Source organism: Protopterus annectens, chromosome 5.part0, assembly GCF_019279795.1.
Source record: "Protopterus annectens isolate FY-2018-M chromosome 5.part0, PAN1.0, whole genome shotgun sequence".
In the NCBI taxonomy this organism is placed as follows: domain Eukaryota; kingdom Metazoa; phylum Chordata; order Ceratodontiformes; family Protopteridae; genus Protopterus; species Protopterus annectens.
The window spans coordinates 324403578-324423974 of record NC_056735.1 but is presented as its reverse complement, the minus strand read 5'-3'; the positions used below and the strand labels follow the sequence as shown (position 1 = coordinate 324423974).

Here is a 20397-nt window from a genome sequence, read left to right as displayed (position 1 = left end):
TGTATTCACTGTTGCAGTCATTACATTTGGGTAATCTGCTGGCAGGTTGCCCTTAGATGGCCTGATTAACAAAGTCTTGGGTCCTGCATCGGATGCTGTCCCTTCTTCCATGACGTCAGGTCGTCAGGGGTATAAAACATGCAGATGATGCCATTACATCAGTTTTTCTTCCCCCAGATGTCAGGCGCCCTCCAAATGGGGAGCAATATATATATATAAATAATTTAACACACAAAAATATATATACCTCCAAACAACAGCAAATGCACCAAAAAGGCTTTTAAGTGAAGTAAAATAAGGAGAGGCATAGTAACAGAAAAGACAGAGGGCTGGAGGGAGGGCAACCAGGACTGCAACAGTGAATGACTCGAACATCTACATTTATGGAAAGTGTACACAACTGTACTATGTTCTTCGTGTTTCACTGTTGCAATCATTACATTTGGGTAGATTCCCAAAGCTAAGGTTTGGAGGATGGATTTATACAGTATTATACCGGCTATAAGGCCCTGCAAAACAGCAGCGGCAGAGCCAGCTCTGGATTTAGAGAAAATTGGTAAATGATAGTGCTTGGTGAAAGTATGAACTGAAGTCCAGGTAGCAGCTTCTAGAATATCCCTGGTACCTCTGAGAAAGGCTGTAGAAGTAGATGCAGCCCTGGTGGAATGGGATCTGATCCCCTGGGGGATAGGTTTTCCATGGTGCTTATAGCAGAAATTAATACAATGGCTTATCCATTTGGAAATGGTTTGCTTTGAAATAGCCTTTCCCTCTGCCCCTGCGGCAAATGCTACCAGCAGTTGTTCAGATTTTCTTCGAGATTTAGTCCCATCCAAGTAAAATCTGAGTTGTCTGTGTACATCCAATGAATGCAGAATCCGCTCCCCCTTGTTCTATGGATTGGGAAAGAAAGTTGGCAAATGAATGAACTGATTAAGAGCCACACTGGACACCACCTTGGGCATGAAGGATGGATGGGTTGGTCCTGAGTGACACCCTGTCCACATGAAAGATGATGAAAGGCTCCACTGCCATAAAGACCTGTAATTCAGAAATCCTTCTAGTCAAAGTGATTGCTAAAAGGAAGGCTGTTTTCCAGGAAAGAAATTTTAAGTCTGCAGTAGCAGCTGGCTCGAAAGGAGGTAGAGTGAGTTTCTCCAATACAAAGTTAAGGTCCCAGGCAGGGGTTGGAGCTCTCCTGGGTGGCCTTAAGTTTTTGGCCCCTCTGAGATGCTGCTTTAGCAGAGGATGAGAGAAGGGGGGGGGGTTCTGTGTTGTAATGAGCTGAAATGGCTGAGGCATGGATTTTTATGGAAGAAAAAGATAGGCCCTTGTGAAACATCTTAGTTAAGTATTGCAAAATCCGAGGTAAATTGGGCACTGCTGTGCTCATCCCCTTGAGATTGATTCCAGGCACAGAATCTTTTCCATTTGTCAGCATAAGATTTTCTAGTACTAGGTCTTCTCGCCTCCAAAATGACATCCATCACAGGTTTGCTGAGGGATGCCAAGGGGGAATTTAAGTGATTAGCCAAGCTGCAAGATTCAATGTTTGGAGCTGAGGGTGCAGAATTTGGTTGTTCTGCTGAGGCAGTAAAGGAAGGTGCCTGAGGCAGGTGCCATGGAGAAATTTTTGGCAGACTGCGTAAGAGTGGGTACCAGTGTTGGCTAGGCCAGTCTGGAACAAGCAAATTCATTTTTGGTTTGTCCTGTTTGACTTTTTGTGAGGAGTTCTTGTGCAAAATTTGTCCAACTGGTAGTTCTAGGGTGAGGCAAGAGATCCAAGTCTGGCCTCCCCCATTTGCATGTAAACATGTTGAAAATCCGTGGTTCCAGTTTCCATTCGTGTGGGTCCATGAGATTTCTGCTTAATTTGTCTGCCAAAATATTCAGCTTTCCTGGCAGGTATTGAGCTTGTAGTTGTACTTGATAGCTCAAGGCCGTGTTCCACAATACCATGGCTTGTCTAAAGAGGGGGTAGGAATGTGTACCCCCCTGCTTGTTTATGTACCACATAACTGTGGTGTTGTCTGTCTTTACCATTAGTTGCCGTGGATGAAGGTAGTCCTTGAAGGCTGTCAGTGCATTCTGTACAGCTAGCATTTCTTTTTGATTGATATGAAGTTGCATTTGATTCAGGCTTCATTTGCCCTGAATGCACTTCCCTGACAGATGAGCCCCCATGCATAGTCTGATGTGTCTGTAGTTAGGGTTTGGGTGGCAGGGGGTGGTGTGAATGGCAGTCCCTTGTTTTGGTGGCAGGCCTCTGCCCACCATAGGAACTCTAGTTGCAGGCAAGGTATGATAGGAATCATTGTTTCCAGGCTGTGACAATGTTGACTCCATAAACCTTTTAAGTACCATTGAAGTTTCCTCATATGCAGTCTTGCATATGGAATTAGAAGAATGCAGGAGGCCATGAACCCCAAGGCTTGCAGTATTTGTCTTGTAGAAATAAAAATGAGTGAGGACCACCACGAAAAACAAAAAAGATTTATTACATATGAAAAAGATAAGCGCTTTCACGTACTGCCAAGGTACGCTTCATCAGATCTCAAAAAACATTCCCAAGAACTCACATTTTATAAGGCAACTAATTTAAAATCCCCAATCACTAACATTGACATAATCATCTAATTAAGCAATTATTCAATCAGTTCATGACCATATTTATTTTGTGGCCACCTGTTTAAAGTAAGTCACCAACTGAATTTGCTTTTCTGGCATAAGGAAAGCCATCTGGGCAGATGTATTCAAGCTTGCACCCAGGAATGTAATTTTTTGAGAGGGTACTAGTTGTGATTTCTTTTCGTTTATGGTGTATCCTAGACAAGTTAGAACCCTTTTTACAAACGCCAGATGTTTTAGAAGAATGGCCTTATCTGCCTGAATTAGACAAACGTCCCGGTATGAATATATTTGAATATTTCTTTGCCTGCAAAATGCAATTACTGGAGCCAGGCACTTTGTAAAGACCCAGTGCCCAGTAGATAAGCCAAAGGGCAGTGCAAAGAACTGATAATGCAAGTAGCCCGCTTTGAAGCGAAGGTATCTTCTGCAAGATTCCCTGATTGGGATATGCAGGTAAGCCTCTTTTAGATCTAGTGTTGCCAACCAGGCATCTTTGCCTAGCATAGGAAGTAACTGGTGAAGAGTCAGCATCTTGAATTTTGGAATGTCCAGAAAGGTGTTTAGAGTAGACAGATCCAGAATTGGATGCCATGATTTGTCTTTCTGGGTACCAGGAAAAGTGTGGCATAGAAACCTTGCCCCTTTTCCTCTTCTGGTACTAGTTGAATAGCTCCCATGTTTAAGAGGGAAAGTACTTGTTTCTGAGCCTCTACCCACTGATTTGGGGGCAGGTCTGGCCATCTGTTTGGAGTTTCCAACGTGTGGAAATGAAATCTGTATCCCTGGGACACTATATTTAAAACCCATTTGTCCTGGGTTATAAGTTGCCAGTTTTTTGCATGAAGTGCCAGTTTTCCCCCCAAAGGGGTGGCTAAAAGGTAAGTGCTTGGTAATTCTACAGGAAAGTCATTGAGACTGTTTACCATAGGGAGGTGTCTTGTTGTTTCCAGATTTGGAAGAGGAGGCACCCCATTGCTTGGCTCTGAAAGTCCCTTGGGACTGAAACCTGGTGTTTTTGGAATGTCTGGGTTTGGCTTGAGTGGCTCTGAAAGGAAATGGAAAGGACCAGTTCTTAGTGCCTACTAAATCTTGGAGGTTGTACTTGTAAGAAATCTTTCACAGTTTGCATAGATTTAGCTTTATCTTCCATCTTTTGTAGAACTTCTTTAGCCTTATTGCCAAACAGATGGCCCTGCTGCAAAGGAGCATCCAACAGTTTTGCTTTAACATGATCAGGCAGAGATTGCTCCTTAAGCCAAGCATGCCTTCTAAGCACAGACCTAGTAACAGCAGCCCTGCAAGAGGCCTCCAAAGAATCAAAACCACATTGCAAAGTATGTTTTCCAACTTGTTCAGCTGAATGCAATAAATCTTGTAAATCTTTATTTTCCAGACAGTCAGAAATCAATATAATTTTCTATTTAAGCAGTCCCATGATATGCTGCTGATATTTTAGCATATGGAATTGAATGTTTAAAGCCCTGATCGTCAAGGTTGCATTAGTATAAACCTTTTTACCCATCTATCCAGTGCCCTGGAGTCTCTATCAGAAGGGGTAGGATTTTTAGCAGTAGAAGCCTTAATGCTCTTGGGCCCCTGAGAAATGGTTTCAGGGTCCAAAACAGGATTTTTGGAAAGGAATTTGTGGGAGTCAGGAACCCTGTAGTATCTCTCTGGCTTACAAGGGGCCGGAGGCAGAGAATCAGGGGCCATACTGGATTCTGAAAACACATCAACAATGTCTAGTAAAGGAGGTACAGCCAAAGGCCTATGCTGAGGAAGAAGGAAATCACTAAGCCTCTTTTTGGATTCAGAAAAATCCTGACTTTCCCAGTGGAAATGCCCCCTTAAGGTATGTAAAGTTTCCCCAAAAGAAAAATTCTCAGGGGGAGAAGCAGAAGGAATGGAATCCTCTGCATCAGAGTCCTCATAAGTAGGTATGGACAAATCCTGTTCATTAGAAGATTCAGAAGAAACAGAGTCATGTTCCAAAGATTCATAGTCAAGTTCAGCATTAGGCCTCTTAGAAGGGTGGAGGGGGTTGACTTCCCCTGATTAAAGCAATTAAATCTTCAGCCATTTTGATAATTTGATTTTTAGGCATAGGGGCCTGAACATACGGCCTGGGCGTCAGTTTTTTAGACACAGATCGAGATTTTGGCCTTAATATTGAAGGTGGAGTCGCTTTAATATATGAATCTGTAGGCCTGAATACACCCTCATAAGCTGGTGCCTGCACAGCGGCTCTGGACCCATCCAAGGTACAGACATCCACGAGTTCCATAGGTGAAGCATTTCGCGGCATACTGGACTCCGAATGAGTCTCAGTAGAGGCCTGCGAATCAGAAGTAGTGGGTATCAGGGGCTGCGAAAGCGCCTCACTGAGTACCGGCAAACTGGCAACTGGCTTAGGAGAAGCGTCGTTAGCAATTCTGGACCTCAACGGCCGGTCTCTCTTTTTTTTTTTTTGCATTTTTTCGGTATTCCGGTAATCGGAATGCTAACCAAAGTCATTTCTGGATAATTAAACAGAGAATTGAAATATTTAGAAGCAAAAATATACCGACAGATAGTGCACTTATTAAATAAAGCACAAAATCGACAACAAGGTACGTCGTGGTCAGGGCCTAGGCAAGGAATACAGTACAAATGGAAATCCTTATGAGGTATTTGCATCCCACAAGTAATACAATTATTAACTTTTACTGACATCGGTAAGGAGCAAGAAAAAGTTTCCCCAATGGGGTACTTAGCTTTTTAGTTGAAGACTTCGGTTCTGAAACTTGAAAACGAAAATTTCAGGAGTCGGCCGACCGGCACTTGAGAACTGCTTCTGCTTCGGGCACCGCGCGGTAAGAAAGACTGATGTAATGGCGTCGGCTGCATGTTTTATACCCCTGACGTCATGGAAAAAGGGTCAGCAACCGACGCAGGACCCAAGACTTTGTTAATCAGGTCGACTGAGGGCAACCTGCCAGCAGATTACCCAAATGTAATGACTGCAACAGCGGAACACAAAGAACATCTGAGAAATGAGTGAATAAAATAGTGTAAAGCATCAATCCCATTAGATATAGGATTAGACGTGAAATGTGGCTTTGCAAGAAGTGGTTGAGAAAGCCATGAAATTTGTTGACTGTGTTAAACTTGTGGGTGAACTGCAAAGCATTTACTGCACTTTATGTACTTAATATTTATAACATTGGAGGGACTGAAAATGCAATTCTAAATGAAACCTGTTTTGTTCTTAATATCTGTAGAAAAAAAACACAACCTAAACTGCATGTTCGATTGCAAAGCAGTTCTGTACAGTGTGCAGTAAGGGATATTTTAAATGAGGCAAGGAGAATCTTATAACTGGAATACATATTAAAGATCTTAAGGAAAGAAAGCACTTTTTTAAGGTTGCAATATATCCAAGCTTTACACCAACAAGTTACGAAAGGCTGGAAAGAATCAGGTTACAATTACTATAATGCTGTGATCTTGGGCTGCTATAGTGGGGGATTTAAAGTGAATCAATCACACTATATGTAAAATTAAAACAATCTCCCATACTTTGACAGGGGAGGATGTCTAGATTAATGCCCTTGACAAACTATGGACATTTTTTAAGCAAAAAGGCTTGATACACAAAATGCTCTAAAGGGGGAAACAAAACATCTACAGCTGCAAAGAATTAATCGTGAGAAGTCTGAACATTGTGTTCAGAATGAAATTTCATTTTTTTTCATGTACCTGCAAAGTTACTATCTATTTTTTGTTCTTTCTTATTACATACAGCTTTGACTTCAAGATAAGCAGTCTGCAGGTGCATGCAATTAATTATGAGTTGTCTGAACACCATGTGCAAAGTAAAATGTGGGAACTACAATATAATTAACAATTAAAGGTACACTGGTAAGCAGCTCAATCAAAAATAAATGAAGTGTTAAATTGTGGGAAATTAATAACTTGTACAAGTAGTTGCCTCCACAGCAGCCTTAGTACTCATTTAATATAACAGTACACAATTTAAAGGGAGCCAGTCACTTCTTAGTACTAAGAAATAATGTCTACTGGAAGAATACAAGCTGTTTCTCGTATCTGGGCTGAGGATATCAGAATATGTGGGAACAGCCTCTAACATGCACTTTAGAAAAGATAACCTTAATTAAAAAACAGGTAATGCCCTTGAGTGCAACCATCAATTTGGGGCAACTGTTCCTATCTGAATAGTTAAACTTTTTTATTTTTTTTGTTTTGAAAATGTACACAGTTTTGCATGCTTGTAAGTTGAAATGGGTATGGGGTTCTTAAAACCTATAGATTTTTTTGCTGGAGTGACCTGGATTCCCATAAATGACACGGGTACTTTATGGCATGAACCACAACCAACATTTCTTTGATACTGATGAGCCATGGTCTCACTTAACTGTCCCACAGTCTTTGTACTTTTACCCCTTCTGAAACTGCTTCACAAACAAAACCTTTAAAATTGGTCATTACAGAATCGGTTTGGGATGGGAAAAAGAGGGAGACCTGGATTCTAAGTCATCTGATCTCCACCAATGCAGTTCTGACTTAGTCCAGGATTAGAATCTGATAAAAAAGTTGTGTTGACATGTTCTTGAGGTACCAATGAATCTCTTATATGTAGTATGGCAAAGGGAATCATGAGATTCATAGAAGCTATGAGACTTAGTATCCTGACAAATTCTCTGGCAGTAGCGTGCAACAGAAGAAAAAAGTTCTGGAATATTTCAACATTCAAATTCACCATCTCTTGAGGAAGAAAAGCCTTTTGCATCACAGCGTCCATCAGGCAGCCTTGAAATACAATGCTGAATGAAGGTGTGAGAGGATTTTTGTACATTTATCTGAAATCCCAAACAGATTGGGAAGGAAGTAGCCTTTGTTAATGACTCCTGACATCTGAGAAAAGACTGCACAGATAAGCGGGTCATCTAAATAAGGAAATGTGGATAGCCTGCAATCTGTAATGGGCCACCACTTGAGCTAGATACTTCATAAACACTCCTTGTGCAGTGGAAAGCCCAAAGGGTAATACAGAGAACTGATAATGTGACCCAGACAGAAAGTCTTAAAAAAATCTCTTGAAATTGTTTGCTGCTGGAATGTGATGGTAAGCATGTCTGAAGTCAACAGTTACCGTGACTCTGAGACAGAACAAAAGATAACGTCAGAAGGGTCAACATCCTGAATTTTGGAACTTTCAGAAAAAGATTGAAAAGACAGGTCTAATACTGGTTTCCAAGAGTGCTTTTTCATTGGAACCAGAAATATTATGGAGTAAAAGTATTTTGTTCTTTTGTTCTGCAGAAACATGCTCTATAACTCCTGCTTCTAACATGCTGTAGCACTTGGGGAACACCTTTGATTGAGAGGGTGAAGACTGGAACGATTCCCCTGAAATGAGGGTGATTTCCTATTCATTGCCAACTGTAAACTCCTGGATTACCTTCCAAACTCATTTGTAGGAGGCAATGTGTTGCCACAAAGGAGAATTGAGGACCAGATTCTGAGACAGAAGAGATGCTGATGTAGAAAAGGAAGGGAAGGTGACCATACTTCTGGTAAAGTCACTCAAGAGCTGGTATGTGAACCTTTTCTTGGAAAGGTTAATTGTTTTTCAGTGCTACTTGATGACCCCCCCCCCCCCGCCATTCCTTTTTAGATGTGTGTTTGCAGGTTGCATCAACTGCTTGCTTTTTCTTTTGAAGGGGATAAATAATATGGAGAGAAAGAACCAGACAACCTGAAAAATTCTAGAAATGCCATTCATTAACTTACCCCTCTCATCCCATTGTTTGAGGACATGCATATCAGAAGGTCCAGATAAAAACTTAGGAAGGGAGTAACCCAAAATTTCTGACTTTAAATCATCTGAAAAGTTTTCCTTACATACCTAGACCATTCTTTTTAAGACTGTAGCTAAAGCAGATTAGGGACAGTATGACCACCAAAATCCTACACACAATTTAAAGTGTGTTTAAATACTTGGGACAGTTTAATATATTCTGATTCATATAACAAGTCCTACCTTCAGCAGGTTGAGAAGCAGAAAACCCTCAAAATGTTTGCACATTTCAGTATAAGCTTCCACATACAGCCTTGACATCAGAGTATTCTAAAGGCTAAAGTAGAAGAAAAAGTATCTTACCTAGTTTGTCCAGATGTTTACCCTCTTTATCCCCAAGAACTAGGTTTAGGTTAGTGAGGAGCCAGTTCAAAGCAGAAGCAGTAGGAGGAAATGGCTGAAGGATCAGCTCTAAGATTTAAAAAAAACATTTATTAGTATAAGAGACTTTATACAATTTATTTGCCTTCCTAAGGACTGATGGCTGGGTATCAGGAGAATTTGCTGACAGCACTGAAAGCATCCTCCAAGGCTGGCAGAATAACAGGAAGGGGTCAACTTGAGAGGCTTCTTGTTGGAACAAACCACATTATTTACTCATTTCATGGTTAACATCCAGCTGTTATCATGAAAACAAATCCTTTAGCCTGGAGATGGTCTCGGAGAGGAAAAAGGCCAACATTTTCAGGCTCACTGATAAGTGTCCTGGCTTCTAAAGCTTTGGGAGGATAAAAACCTATGCCTGACCACATCAGTGTCATCTGGTACAACATCTTCATCAGTGGGCTTTATGGAATAAGGTAGAGAAGGAGGGACCAGGTACCCAGAATTGACAGTCTACAACAAACTACTGGCCAAAGTAAGATAATTTTTGCAGATACCACGTCTGTTAACACAATGATTAACTTTTTTTCATAGGAAAATTCATGGAGGAAGACCAATAAGGGAAGGCATATCAACCCCATCAAGAAGTCTCTTTCCCCCATCAACCCAGAGAAGACCCTCCTAGCCAGCCTTCCATATGTAAAAAGTACAGTTGTGCACACTTACCATAAATGTAGATGCTCGAGTGTATTCGCTGTTGCAGTCATCACATTTGGGTTATCTGCCTGCAGGTAGCCCTCAGCCGGCCTGAATACCAGAGTCTTGGGATTTCTACGTCTGATGCTGTCGCTTCTTCCATGACATCAGATCGTCAGGGGTATAAAACATGCAGCCGGCACCATTACATCAGTTTTTCATCCCCCAGATGTCAGGTTCCCCCAAAATATGAAGCAATTATATGGTGTGAAACGGTTTACTATGAGAATGTCGAATGCAATAAGGTCTAATGGTCATTTGGTCGAAATATAATGTCGAAAAATCAAAACATTAAATGGTTTTCGACATTTGTCAGTTTCAATCAACAAAACAATTAGCCCATCTCTATTATTTTGCAGGGGGGGCTGTGCCCCCCGCACATCCCCTACTTATAACTCAAAGATCGCACTAAAGTGGGGAAATGGGCAATTTGACATTATGCGATTCAACTAAAACAGTTTCAACTTTTTAATTCCTGCAGATAGTGATTTCAACCAATTCATGTTCGACCATTTAGCGTTAGACATTTTCATAGTAAACCGTGTGAAACACCTCCAATAAAAAGCAAATACACATAGTATAAGATATGCCAAACTAAAAAGGATAGTTGAAAGCAAAGACAATCAGGGGGCTGGAGGGAGGGTAACCAGGACTGCAACAGTGAATACACTCTAACATCTACTTTTATGGTAAGTGTACACAACTGTACTATGTTCGTGTTTCCCTGTTGCAGTCATCACATTTGGGTTGATTGCCAAAGCTATGGAAGGTTGGAGGTAGATTAAAAAGCATTAGGCCTGGCAATCAGGCCCTGTAAGACTGCTGTGGCAAATCCAGCTCTGGATTTAGAAGATAGGCAAGTGATAATGCTTGGTGAAAGTGTGTAGCGAACTCCAGGTTGCAGCTTCCAGGATGTGCCTGATAGGGACTCCTCTCAGAAATGAGGTAGAGGTAGATGTAGTCCTACTGGAATATGTTCTTATCCCCTTTGGGGAAGGGTTTCCACGGTGCTTGTAGCAGAAATGGATGCAGTGTGCTATCCATTTAGATAGGGTTTGCTTTGAAATGGCCTTCCCCTCTGCCCCTGCAGCAAAGCTGACTAGCAGCTGGTCAGATTTTCTGACAGGCTTAGTCCTGTCCAAATAGAATCTAAGCTGTCTGTGCATGTCTAGAAAATGCAGCATCCTTTCCCCTTTATTTTGAGGATTAGGGAAAAAAGTAGGCAAATGAATGGATTGATTTAAAGCCACACTAGACATCACTTGGACATAAAAGATGGGTTAGTCCTGAGGGAAACCCTGTCCGCATGGAAGATAATGAAGGGTTCCCACTGCCATAAGGGCCTACAGTTCAGACACTCATCTTGCTGAAGTGATGGCTAGAAATAAAGCTGTTTTCCATGAGAGGAATTTCAACTCTGCTGTAGCATCTGGTCCAAATGGGGGGGAAGTGTAAGTTTTTCCAATACAAAGTTAAGGTCCCAGGTTGGAGTGGGAGCTCTCCGGGGGGGGGGTCTTATTGGCCCATCTAAGGAACTGTTTACCAGAGGATGACAGAAGAGGGGTGGCTCAGTATGACAATGAGCTGAGATGGCAGAGGCATGAATCTTAATTGAAGAGAAGAACAGGCCCTTGTGGAGCACTTCTGTTAAGTAATCTAGTATATGAGGTCAGCTGGGCACAGTTGTGGCCATGCCTTGAGGCTGGCTCCAGGAACAGTATCTTTTCCACTTTTCTGAATAGGATTTTCAAGTACTAGGCCTCCTTGCCTCAAGAATGACATCCAGCACCTGCTTACTGAGGGTTGCTAGAGGTGAGTTCAGGGGATTAGCCAGGCTGCAAGGTTCAGGGTCTAAAGCTGAAGTTACAGAATTTGGCCCCCCTGTTGAGACAGCAGGAAAGGGGTCTGAGGCAGGTGCCATGGTTGTAGCACGGTCAGACTGTGCAAAAAAGGATATCAGTGCTGGCATGGCAAGTCTGGTGCAATCAGGATTGTCCTTGGCTTGTCCTGTTTGATCTTTAGTAGAACCTTTGAGAGGAGAGGCAGAGGGGGAAGGCATAGACTGAGAAGCTTTCCCAGGAAAAGGACAGGGCATCCACCTTCCAAGCTTGGCTGTGGGGAGTTCTGGTGCAGTACTTGTTCAATTGATAGTACTGAGGGGAAGCAAACAGGTCCACCTCTGGTGCCCCTCATCTGCTCCCAAAAAGTCTGAATATTTTGGGTTCCAGTTTCCATTCATGTGGGTCCATGAGATTTATGCTCAAGTCATCTGCCAGTTAATTTAGTTTGCCTGGCAGGAATTCAGCTTGTAGGTGCACTTGGTTGCTCAAGGCTGTGTTCCACAGAGCCATGGCTAGTCTGCAGAGTGGGTAAGAATGTGTTCCCCCCTGCTTATGTACCCGATAACTGTGGTGTTGTCTGTCTTTACCAATAGTTGTCCTGGAAGAATAAGGCCTATGAAGGCTGTCAGAGCATTCTGTACAGCTAACATTTCTTTTTGATTGATATGCAGGTGCATCTGCTTTGGGTTCCACTTGCCCTGAATGCACTACCCTGCCATGTGAGCCCCCCATGCATAGTCTGATGCGTCTGTTAGGGTAGGGGCAAGGGGTAGAGTGAAAGAGTCCCTTGTTGTGGTTGCAGGCCTCTGCCCACCAAAGGAACTCTGCCCTTAGACACGGAATGATAGGAATTATTGTTTCCAGGTCCTGAGAATGTTGACTCCATAGACTTTTTAGATACCACTGAAGTTTTCTCATATGCAGTCTTGCATATGGAATTAACAGAATGCAAGAGGCCATGAACCCCAGAGCTTGCAGCATTTTCCTTGCAGATAGCTGGGTTTTCGTAGCCAGCAGGTTGAAGTAAGTTGTCAAATAAATTTGTTTCTCTGGAGTAAGGAATGCCATCTGGAAAGTTGTGTTCAAGCTTGCTCCCAGGAATACAATCTGTTGGCAGGGTTCTAGGTGTGATTTCTTTTCGTTGATGGTGTAACCCCAGTGAAGTTAGAAGTCTCTCTATAAATGCCAGGTGCTGTAGTAGGAAGTCCTGACTTTCCGCCTGAATCAGGCAATCGTTCAAGTATGGGTAAATCTGAAAACTTCTCTGCTTGCAAAAAGCAATGGCTGGAGCTAGGCACTTTGCAAATATCCTGGGCACAGTAGATAAGCCAAAGGGGAGTGCAGAGAACTGACAGTGCATAGTCTGCCCTGAAGCAAAGGTATTTCCTGCAAGACTCCCTTATGGGGATGTGCAGGTAAGCTTCTAAGTCTAGGGTTGCCAGCCAAGCATCATTGGCTGGCATAGGAAACAGCTGTTGGGAGACTTAGCATTATGAGTTTTGGAACCACCAGAAAGGTGTTGGGAATAGATAAATCCAGGATAGGAAGCCAGGAGTTTTCTTTTCTGGGAACCAGGAACAACAGTCTTGGATAAAAGCCTTGTCCCCTTTGTTCTGCTGGGACATGTTGAATAGCCTTGATGCTGAGGACAGAAAGTACTTGTTTCTGGACCTCCATCCACTGGTTTTGGGGGGGAGATCTGGACATCCACTTAGGGTTGGGAGTGAGTGGAAGTGGAATCTGTATCCTAGGGAAACAATGTTTAAAACCCATTTGTCTTGGGTAATGTATTCACAGTTTTTTGCATGCAGGGTGAGTTTTCCTCCTAAAGGTGCAAGTACTTGAGCAAGGCTTGGAGAAGTTAAGGATAAGTCATTGTGCAAGTTTACCATAGGGCAGTGGGCTTACTACTCCTTGTTTTGGACATGGGAGCACTCCACTGCTTAGATCTGTGTATAACCTGAGACTGAAGTCTTGGGGGTCTGCTGGCCCTGGGTTTGGACTGAGAAGGCCAGGAAGGGACTGGAAAGGACCAGTTCTTTGAAGACCAATGCTTACTGAATCTAGGTTCATAGGTTGGTACTAGGCTATCGGCCCTAGGACCTATACAAGCCTAGCCAGAACAATTCACTGGCTATTTCTTCCCACACTATTTACTTCCCTGGACCCCTGCCTAGCAGGGCGACTGACATGATCCCCGGGGTGAATTTCCTTTCTCCCATTCAATCGTCAAGGTTCCTTTTGTACAGGACCAAAGAGGCGCTCTGCTTGACATGTATAAGCAGTCTTTTCCAGAGTCTGGGAAGTCTCTGGGTCAAGAACCTATCCCTCCAGCATATTTTGTTTATTGTGATGACAAGGTTTAGATCCCTGGAGCGTGTGGCTCCGATGGATTGGGATTTCTTTAAGTCTAGCATGTCCAACAGCTCTGGGTTTGACATGGCCTTGTATGTTAAGCAGAGATCGCCACTGAGTAGATGATAGGCGACAGAGTATAGCTGGAGTTTTTTAAGGCGGTCAGCGTAGCGCATCTGCTTTAAGCCTGTGATTCTTTTAGTGAGGTGTTACTGCAGCCTTTCCAGTTGTTGCAGATGTGTTGAGAAGTACATACCAAACTGGGTGTTGTATTTTATAACGGGTCTCATGAGAGATGAGTACAGTGGGACAAAGACCTCCTTTTTCCTGGATAAAAAGCCCTTAGTGATGAGGTGTGCCACATAGAAGGATTTCCTGACTGTTGTGGTGATGTGGTTATCGAAGGTGAGACCACTGTCCACCTGTGTCCCTAAGTCTCTTATCACACTTTCAGTGTTTAGTGTACTGCCACCTATGTGGTAATTCATGGGTACATGTTTTTCCCCAAAGTGGATAACTATACATTTCTTGGCATTGAGCTTGAGCCCATGGCTCTGGCACCAAGCATCTGTTTCTGTAAGGCCCTTTTGTAGAGTATCCACATTATTTGGGGATTCAATAATGGCTCCCAGTTTGCAGTCATCTGCAAACTTTGTTAGCCAGAGTCCCTTAGGGTTGACCTGTACTTCAGAGAAGTAGATGCCAAACAAGAGCGGTCTCAGGATTGAACCCTGAAGTACTCCACTTGTCACATGTCTGGAGCTGGATTTGGAGTCAGCTACTTTTACAGTGTGGGTTCTGTCAATAAGCCAGTTGGCAACCCATTGAGTGACGTAGGGATTAATGCCCAGCTTAGTAGGTCTATCTATGATTCCAAAGTGAGGGATGGTGTCGAAGGCCTTGGCGAGGTCCAGCTAGGCTGTGTGGACCGCCTTACCCTCTTCCACAGCTCTGGAGACTGATTCAAAGAACTCAATCAGGTTCAGACAATAAGATTGGCCCTTCACGAACCCAAACTGGGTGGGGGGGGTCCAGTGTTTGAAGGTTGCCAATGTCTTTGTTTATAAGTTCCATGGTAATACGTTCCATGGCCTTGCAGATCAGGCTCATCAGACTGACGGGGTAGTAGTTCCCGGGATCCAAGGTGGACCCCCCCTTGTGGAGTGGGATTAACTGTAGCTGTGCGCCACTAAGTGGGCACAAAGCCTGAGGTAAGGCTATGATTAAACATGACACTTAGGTGAGGTGCCAGTTCATTTTGCAGTTCATGTAATACACAGCCCAGGATGTCATCTGGTCCCATGGATGCTGTATTCTTAGCTTTGGAGAGTGTGTTTTTTTACCTGTGTGGCCGTTATTACCGGAATTTGGCAATCTCCCGGTATTGAGATGGGCCGTTTAGGGGGAAAGAGGGGGGTGAAGTTGGCACTGAATTGATCTGCCAGGATACTGGCAATATCCTTGGGATCAGTATATTTTAATGCCATTCTGTTGTAGCTCGGAGCAGATTTGAGCATTGCCATTTAGATTCTTGACATAGTTATAAAATGCCTTGTGGAGGTCTTTGGAATCTTTGGCAATTTTATCTTCAAAACTAGCTTTGGAGGATTTTATGAGGGATCTCAGCTTCTTACTGAGGCTGGTAAGGGTGATTTTTTGTATCCTGGGATTTTCCTCTTTTCTACAACAGTTTCTTCCTTTTGTTGTAAAGTTTGTTTACAGCAGGGGCCACCAGATTGGCTTCCTTTTTTTGGAGGAGAGCATCTTGGTTCTATTTGGGATGGCACGATTCATGCATGAGTGGATGTGCTCGTACAGTGCCTTAGTGTAGGGTTCAGCAGTCGAACTTTCAGTTCCAGTCTGCATGGGAGTCATGAAGTTTATCACTTCTAACTTGAATAGCATGAAGCTCGCTTTAGAGAAGTTTTTTATGGAGGTTTCCTTACTGGGGGGTGGGATGTGGAGGTTGAGGGTGATTAGCTTATGGTCAGACCCGACCAATGAGGGGGTGGACCATAGGTGTGGAGCATCAATTTCCCATGTTGGTAATGACCAAGTCTAGGATATTGGAGCCCCTGGTAGGACTATGTTTTAGTTGATCCAGGGCATTGGAATTTATGAATTCCAAGAACCACTGGGCAAAGGTGTTGGTACACAAGTAGATTTCCCAGTTAATGGCAGGGTAGTTGAAATTACCCAGTATTAGGGTGTTTGGTTGTATCTTAATATTTTCCAATATGTTTAGAAAGGTGTAGTGGTGAGAATCTTGGGGCATGGTGGGGGATCTGTAGCAAGCTAGAATTTGGATTGCAGTCTTACCTAGTGTTAGTTGCACTTGGAGAATTTCAGACGCATTGTGTTGGGCAATTAGCCTGGTGGTGTGAATATCCTTGGTGAATATGGACACTCCTCCATCTTTAGTATTTCGGTCCTGGTTTGGTGGCCGAAAAGTGCGGTAAGAGTTGTAGTCTGGTATTGCAGGGGTGCTTTCTGAAGCCTTGAACCAGGTCTCAGTTACTGCACAGATACCGATGTTCTCCATTTTTAGGAGTGCCTTGAGAGAGTGCATTTTGAGGTTTAGACTTCTAGCATTGAGTAGCATTACCTTCAGAATTTGCATGCTTGTATCTGTTACGGTGGTGGTGCTGTCCTTTGAATTTTGCCTAAAAAAAGGCACTATAGGGGTGGCAAGAGCCTTAGTCAGTAACCTGAATCCCAGGGGCGACAGGTGCAGACCATCTCTGGCAAACCATCGTGGTCTGTTGATCATGTTGTCCCAGGCAGACAGATACTGGATCCTCTTTGAATGACACCAGAAGCTTAGCCAATTGTTGAAGTCAATCATTTTGTCCTTATATTGTGGCATAATTCTGGGCGAAGGCAGGATGCTACTCAGGGCTAGGGTCATACCTGCCTGGGTCACATGATCCGAGAGCTCTTCCATGTCTCTTTTCATGTAGTCCAGGGAGGTACGTCTCAAGTCATTCACTCCAACATGGACAATGACAGAGTCATATATGCACTTGTTGTGGAGTGACCTGAGTGCATGCGTTATGTGGCGGATCCTGGCGCCTGACAGGCAGCTGACTGTAACTTTCTCCTTGTTCATATGGTGATTGGGTGGTAGTGAGTTAGTGTGTTTGACTATATGACTGAAGTGTTAGGTGTGTCTAAGCCTTAGGCGGGGCTGGGCTGATGCTGGGTGGCACACTGGTGTTGTGAGCTATACTTGGTTTTTGGATTGGTTTTGCTTGCATTTCAGCTTCGGAGGTCCTTGTTGTTTGGGCAGGTTACAGTATGCATATCTGGATTTAATGTTGCTATATGTGGGTATTGCTGGTTTGGGTTTAGAAGGGCTATGTGTTGCTTGATGTGTAGTGCGGGTGTTAACCTTCTTCTCTTGACTGTCTAGCACAATCTTGGGTGGAGAGAGCTTTGCTTCCAGTTTGGCTATGTAAGTCCATCTCTCACAGGTTGTAGTGTTGGGTGGTAGGAGGAAAGGGTTGTCTGTGTACATGAGGCAATTGCTGCATTGCCCCAGTATGCCCAGATTCACCAGGTGGACAGAAGAAATCACCGGACGCTGACCCTTGGACATGCCTGGTTTGGTGCTTTTTTTGTAAAGTACAGGAGCTGTTTTCCCTTGCCTTAGCAAGGTACTTTGCAATTAAAGGCTGTTTAGTGCCTACAATTAATTTCTCCTTATTAACAAGGAGAGTTGAGTGCTTGTATCAGTTTAAGGCTTTCTAGTGCTTTCCAGCAGGTATTAGAGCAAGTGCTAGTCACAGGGATGTTTAAGGTGGCTGTACTTGTAGGAAATCTTTAACAACTTGCATAGATTTAGCTTTCTCCTTCATCCTTTTGAGAACTTCTTCTGCTTTAATGCCAAATAGGTGCTCTTGGTTTAAGGGTGCATCCAGTAATTTTGCTTTGACATGATCTGGAAAGTTTTGTTCCTTAAGCCAAGCATGCCTTCTAAGAACAGACCCAGTGACAGCAGCCCTACAAGATGCTTCTAAAGCATTAAAGCCACACTGCAAAGTATGTTTACCAACTCTGTCAGCAGAATGCATTAACTGATGTAAATCTTTGTGTTCTGCACAGTCAGGAATCAACATCATTTTCTGTTTAATTTGCCACATAATATGCTGCTGATAATTTAACATGAAACTGGCAATTTAAAGCCCTAATGGCCAGAGTAGCAGAGGTGTACACCTTCTTACCCAATCTATCTAAAGCCCTAGAATCCCTGTCAGAAGGGGTAGGATTCTTGGCAGTAGTAGCCTTAATGCCTTTTGGTCCTTGGGAAATGATCTCTGGATCCGGAGTAAAATTCTTGAAAAGGTATTTGAGAGAGTCAGGTTACTCTATATTACCTGTTAGGTTTTCTGGGAGCTGGAGGCAAAGTATCCGGGGTAAGGCTGGATTCCAAGAAAACATCATCTACAATCTCCAGAACCAGAGGGATAGCTAGAGGCCTGTGCTGAGGCAGGTTTAAAAATTCCCAGTGTCTCTTTTTGGACTGAGAGTAGTCCTGGCTTTCCCAGCAGAAATGCTCCCTAAGAGAATGCAGGGTTTCACCAAAAGAAAAATCTTCTGGAGGGGAAGCAGAGGGAATGGAATCCTCTGCATCAGAATCCTCATAGGTAGATAAGGGTATGTCCTGGTAGTCAGAAGGAACAGAGATATCAGATTCCTAATCAGAAGAATCAGAAGGAAAATCAGTTCTAGGTCTCTGAGGAGGAAGGCTGGCTTCCCCTAATTAAGGTAATAAGGTCTTCAGCCATTCTAATCATTTGTTATTGAGGCCTGTGGGCCTGAGCATGCGCTTTGGTTGTTGGTTTCCTAGGCGTAGTGCGAACTTTAGGCCTGAGAAATTCAATATTTTTGGCTTGAAACGAAGTCGTCTGTTTAATATGAAAATCGGTAGGCATGAACACACCCTCAGAAGCCGGTCCCTGCACAGCGGCTCCAAACCCATCCAAGGTAGAGACATCCGAAGGTTCCATAGTCAAAGAAGCATCTCGCGGCATACTGGACTCCGAAATGGGTCTCAGTAAAGGCCTGCAAATCCATAGAAGCGGGCAACAGGGGCTGCGAAAGCCCCTCACTGAGTACCGGCGGACTGGCGACAAGCTTAACGGTAGCGTCATCAGCAGTTTTGGACATATGCGGCCTGTCTCTGTCTTTATCCTTACTTTTTTCTGAAGATCGGAAGTCGGATGGCTTACCGACACCATTTCAGAGTACAGAGATCGAGAGTGAAAGTATTTACCTACAAAAACTGCCCGACGACGGATAGTTCGGGCGTTGAACAAGGCACAAAACCGACAGCGAGGGGTGTCATGGTCTGCGCCTAAACAGATGATGCAGTAGAATCAAAATCTCTGAGGTATTTGCTTTCCACAGTCAAGAAAATTATTAATTTTTTCTGCCATCGGTTAGAGCAAGAAAAAAGGATCACCAATGGGGTACTTATCTTTTAGAAGACTTCAGGTCTGAAACTCGAAAACAAAAATTTCAGGAGTCGGCCAACCAGCACTTGCGAACTGCTTCTGCTTCGGGCACTGCTTGGCAAGAAAGACTGATGTAATAGTGTCTGCTGCATGTTTTATAAACACGTGAAAGAAAACAAAAGCTGGATAAATGCCTGGTATACACCTCAAGCGAAAAAAATGAAAAGACCAATGGTTAGACCATGGCTGAAGATAAAAATGGAATAATCAACGTCAGGAAATAAATCACTTGCAGCTTCACAGTAGTGCCCTTTATAAAACCAAAAGTTGTAACTGAGATGTAGTAGTCAAGGTAGGAGACGGTTCACTTGCAGTTTCACACCACTTTATTATTAAACAAGAGTAAGCGCTTTCACGATCTAAGTCAGCTGATCGCTTCTTCAGACCAAGAAGAAGTCTGAAGAAGCGATCAGCTGACTTAGATCGCGAAAGTGCTTACTCTTGTTTAATAATAAAATGGTGTGAAACTGCAAATGAACCGTTTCCTACCTTGACTACTACATCTCAGTTACAACTTTTGGTTTTATAAAGGGCACTACTGGCTGCAATTTATTTCCGTGGATTATTCCATTTTTATCTTCAGCTGTGGTCTAACCATTGGTCTTTTCAGTTTTGTTTTGCATGTTTTATAATCCTGACGACCTGACGTCATGGAAGAAGCGACAGCATCCAATGCTGAAATCCCAAAACTCTGGTATTCAGGCCAGCTCAGGGCTACCTGCAGGCAGATAATCCTAATGTGATGACTGCAACAGTGAAACACAAAGAACATCGGATGGTTCTCCCATGACCACATGAGACACTGGAACAGCTAAAGAGGATGTGTCTGACCCCCTTTCCATAGCAGCCAACAAAGCTACACCAGCAAGATTTGTGGTCTGATGAACCAGTAAGGGCCACTGCAGTCTCACCTACCACTGGCAGAGGCATTAACTGATTCCGCACTGAAGACTAGGGCTTGTGCTTCAACTTTTCTTTCCTTTTCAAGTACGTTGAGAGAAGAAACAGCAGGACTGGAGTAAGTATTCATAGCTAAGGAAGAAGCAGGATTTCCCATAAGCTGCACTGGAGAGAGTTGGTCAGCAGGGACGTTGCCACTTACATACACAAGCAG

General features: G+C 43.4%; 1 protein-coding gene across 1 annotated transcript in view; it reads right to left on the bottom strand.

Moving 5' to 3' along the window:
- The window catches only part of POLA1 (DNA polymerase alpha 1, catalytic subunit), a 3104727-nt gene that overhangs the window by 1238538 nt on the left and 1845792 nt on the right, over nt 1-20397 (bottom strand). The window lies entirely within an intron of this gene.